The sequence below is a fragment of the Cupressus sempervirens genome, chromosome 4, assembly GCF_028749045.1.
Source record: "Cupressus sempervirens isolate cs-2001-9-10 chromosome 4, ASM2874904v1, whole genome shotgun sequence".
NCBI lineage: Eukaryota > Viridiplantae > Streptophyta > Pinopsida > Cupressales > Cupressaceae > Cupressus > Cupressus sempervirens.
In genome coordinates this window covers 388,584,123-388,589,002 of record NC_143121.1, presented here as the reverse complement: position 1 = coordinate 388,589,002, position 4,880 = coordinate 388,584,123, and the positions used below count along the sequence as shown (strand labels likewise).

At 37.4% G+C, this 4,880-nt stretch overlaps 1 pseudogene across 1 annotated transcript; it reads left to right on the top strand.

The window, feature by feature from the left end:
* The first annotated feature begins 987 nt into the window (after positions 1–987).
* On the top strand, positions 988–3,437 carry LOC149561684 (scarecrow-like protein 23 pseudogene; annotated as a pseudogene). Its single transcript, XR_016363846.1, has one exon. The product of XR_016363846.1 is annotated as a scarecrow-like protein 23 pseudogene (transcript).
* Positions 3,438–4,880: the final 1,443 nt, after the last annotated feature.

Genomic DNA, 4,880 nt, shown 5'->3' with positions numbered 1-4,880 from the left:
TTACCTTTGGACTCTTTTTTTTTCTTCAAAGAGGGGTAATCATTACAACCTTTAACTATGTGAAACTAAATTTACCTTTGGACTCTTTTTTTTTCTTCAAAGAGGGGTAAACGCTTTGACCTGGAGCTATGAACCAGTGAGGCCACAAACGGGGGACCTCATACCCATGAGATTTGAACCTTGATGGCAAGGATAACAACGCAACAACTTAACCATCACAACATGCCACTATTGACAAATTTACCTTTGGACTCTTACAAACATATTATGTTGTAGATTTCAATTTGTATGTCAGCACTACCCACTGCACTATCCTTAAATTTAGACCCCTAATTCTCCGTCCTTCATCACTAAACTCCATAGAACTATACTAAACTGTGTAACTAAGTACAAGATCATACATAATCTCTAATTTATATCACAGTAATTGTCTTCGATGTGACAGGAAGATTGTCAATTATTGTTTTGAATATTTTTTAAAATTATAGTTCACACCATAGTTACTAAACACCCGGTGATAAGAATTTTGATGGTGGGTTAAGTCCCTTCATTCTCTTCCAGTGGACCCATTACCTCATGAGGTTTCACAACCTCATGACTTTTTATCTTTCACGGTACAATGAGTGATTGTGATACTTAAATTGGAAATTCTAAAGCTACTGGTCCCAATCATGGAAACTGACAGTTTGAATGCCGTATCCAGCCATTTTTTAGGGGCTGCATGTTGTTTTGGGATCTTTATTCCTCCCATGGACAGCTACAGCTTGTAAAAATTAACAAATGTGATTTGAGATGTTTCATTATTCAGAAAATTAAGCTATAACTCCTCAAAAAACTAATATTAAGTTTAATAAATTCGGTTTTCTTGATGGGACATGCAGTTGGATAAGCCAGAAGCTTCACACAACTGGCAGTTGATGATATGTATGAGATTAAAATGCTTGGTAAAAGAAAAATTTACACCAGTTATCACATATCTACTTCATTGGATGTGAGGAAAGAGCCCATCCGTAGAGTCACCCACATTCCCTGACCTTTCAATTGGGAATATTTAGTAATGAGAAAATGAAATCACGTGGAGAAGAGAGTTAAGACGAATTGAATTGCGCAGGTGGGCTGTTTCTTCAGATAAGTAGTTTGTGGCCACATTTTATATGGGAAGGTTTGAAGAAATTAGCTTCAGAGAAGAATGGAACACCCTTTCATATCAAATGGCCACAATATATTTTCAAGGAAGAATGGTGAGGGCAGGGCCAAAAATTTGGGTGGTTAATGGGAGGAAAATGGGGGATTCAGTACCAGCATCAAGAACAGGGGATTAGTTGTTCATATTGTGATTCAGTGTCAGCATCAAGAACAGGGGATTAGTTGTTCAATATTGTGCTCGAAATTTTGGATTTGATTGTATTGAGTTTGGATTAGTTGTTCAACATCGTGCTCGAAAATCCGGACTTGATTGTATTGAAGTTATTCAATTCAATTATATTTGGAGTTTTTGCATTAATATTTCAGATCACAATTCCTGATCCATGATATAGATAATAGGAAGCTTCAAAACAATTAAAATTCATTTGAATTGTGCAAACTTAAACAGGGGATCAGTGTTATTCACAAGAGTGGGGATTGAAGCAGCAAGAGGGGGCTTAATTTCAAGGGCGGCATCATCATCATGAACAAGGTAAGCAAAACGCATGAACCTTCTCTTCATGGATTAGGCCTACCATGTGTTAAATTAGGTAGTACAGGTAGTTCCCATTTGTATCATTCTACTCACATAGGAGGAGAGATCTATCAAACCACACCCAATGTGGAAATCCATAGTACTAGTAATTACAGCACTAATCATGGATCTTCAGAGTGGGATAATTGGGGGGCAACCATACCATCTGTGGAGGAGGAGGAAATGATAAAATTGGGTAAATCTATTGGATTATCTAGAGATGAATCAATTGGGCTTGCAATTAGTGGGTTAAAGGACAATCCCCACAACAGTTATCAGCAAAAAGACGAGTCATTACCATTGAGCTATGACAGTGAAAACTCAAAAGCAACTGAATTTGCTGATAATGGGGTTTGTTCTTCTTGTTCATCTTGGTCTTCAAAGGATTTGGAAGGGTTGCATCTTCTAGATCTTCTACTTCAATGTGCCGAGGCCATTGCATCACACAATTTTGAAGAAGCAAATGTCATGCTCATGGAGCTTCAGGAGCTCTCTTCACCCCATGGAAGCTCAGTCCAGCGAGTGGCCGCTTACTTTGCAGAAGCCATGGCATCTCGACTAATAAGCTCACATCTAGGAATCTATTACCCCATCATGCACAAAACTAAAGCCCAAAGAATCCTATCAGCATTCCAAGTCTACAATGGCATTACCCCATTTGTCAAGTTCTCCCATTTCACTGCAAATCAGGCAATACAGCAAGCCCTAGAAGGGGAGAAGAGAGTGCACATCATTGATCTGGACATCATGCAAGGCCTACAATGGCCAGGGCTGTTCCACATTCTGGCCTCACGCCCCGGTAGGCCGCCCGGGGTTCGAATCACAGGGCTGGGGAGCTCAATGGAGGCATTGGAGGCTACAGGAAGAAGGCTCTCAGAATTTGCAAACACATTGGGAATTCCGTTTGAATTTCATGCTATTCCAGACAAGATTGGCAACATGGGCAGTACTAGTGGTAGAGACTCCATAGAAAAGAGGCTAAAGGTGAAGAAAGGAGAGGCATTGGTTGTACATTGGCTGCACCATTCTCTCTATGATGTCACTGGCTCTGACATGAACACCCTTTGGTTGCTCAGGAGACTAAATCCTAAGCTTATAACAATGGTGGAACAAGAACTCTGTTATAGTGGCTCTTTTCTCTCCAGATTCATGGGAGCAGTGTACTATTACTCTGCTCTCTTTGATTCCCTCAGTGCAGCCCATCCAGATGACAGCATCCAAAGGCATGTTGTGGAGCAGCAGCTCTTCTCATGTGAAATAAAGAACATTCTTGCTGTGGGGGGTCCTGCAAGATGGGTTGAGTATGTGAAATTTGACAAGTGGAGAGAGAAGCTTGAGGAAGCAGGGTTCACCAAGGTTGGGCTTGGGGGCAATGCAGCAGCTCAGGCAGAGCTTCTGCTGGAGATGTTTTCCTCTCAGCCTTATACTCTCCATGAAGAATGTGGAACCCTTAAACTCGGCTGGAAAGACCTTTCCCTCTACACTGCTTCCGCATGGATGCCTATTCATGATGTACTGTAAAATCGTTTTTCGTAAAAGTGGCCAGCCGCTAATATATATTAATATTAAATATCTGGTTCAAAAGCTCAAGAGGGAAGAACCAGTAAGAAAACCCTTTTTATCCTTGCTGGAATGATTGCACTGCAAATCTTACTCTTGTACACAGTTTTGAAATCCTTCTGTCAACTTTCAATAATTGATTGTTACTTTTTTTAAAGGCGTTTATAGTGGAGATTTCATCATTAGAATTCAAAGCTGTCTGATTGAAACTTTGTGAAATGTATCAACCAAAATATCAATCTAAGTCAATAGGTCCTTGGTTTATCAGTGAAGTTGAAAGGTTCTTAAAGAGTACACCAGGGATCAAGGTCTTACTGAGTGCATGGTTCCGTCATTGAAAAGGGATGAGGCTGGGATCATGCCCCCAGTGAAACTAACCGAATAGATACTCCTTAATCCTTAATTCTTAGCTGAAGAGGTTCAGCCGTACAGCTTGTGCTTCCATTTCAGATAGCTTCCATATAAAATTTAAAAAAATCAATCTAAAACATTTTCCAAATTTAAATGTTATAGAAAGTAAGTTATACATGTTTTACTTGTAGACTGAATTAGTAGACTACAAAATAATCTTCCTCTCTTTACAAGTCACTTCCACTTTACCGACCACTCTTATAATCATTACAGAGATGGAGATGAAAATTTAATGAGCTATTAGATAATCCATATTCAATACAGAACATATTATCTAAAATAAGATAAGGCAAGAGCTTGCCCTGTCATGGTATATGGAATTGATAAGTTTTGGGTTAAGATTTTCAATCAATGATTAATTGGTTTGATAGTTAAACCTATAGATTTTTTTTAATCTATTGATGCATATTCAATTGTCTATTGATAAAAAATGTGAAAGCTATTCATACCTTCAACTCTTCCTACCATTCATTGTACAAATTTTATTATTTTTGGACAAAGGCTTTGTAACATGTTGAGAAATTGACGACAAGATTTGAGGGGAAGAAAAGATAGCTTTTTTCTTTACGATAAATTAATTATCTTTTAATTACGTTTTAGTCTTCATTATAATAATAGAAATATTGGATGAGATTGAAATTGATTATTTTCAGTTGTTTTGCCTCACTAACTTGCTCTTCTTCGTAGTGCCTATTTGTATCTAACCTAAGTTGCACGTTTCAGGCTTTTCGGCTTAGAAACACTTCTTTCAGCATTTTTCTGTTCTCTCTTTTTCTTATTATTAATATATGCATTGCATTTTTCCAGTTAAAAAAAATGTTGGGCATATATTTGTTCATAAATGTAATGTTTTTAATGATGCACATAGATTTTGAAGCTGAGAATAAAAATCTCTATAGAGGAATCTAATTATGATTGAATGTGTCCAAGTAATATGAAGGACATAAGGGAGATGGATATGCCACTTCAAAAGACTAGACGAGAATTTTAAAAATATTTTAAAAAATAGGTTGCAGAGTATCTCTGAACAAAGTCAAACATAAAGATGAAAACATAATGAAGTAGAATGAAACCTTTCAAAATAAGAGTAGTCCTAATTTACAAGGATAGTTGAACAAAGATCAATTAGAATAACGTACTCAGAATTATACTATTTTATATTATGACAAGCATAGTAATTCAAATCTTC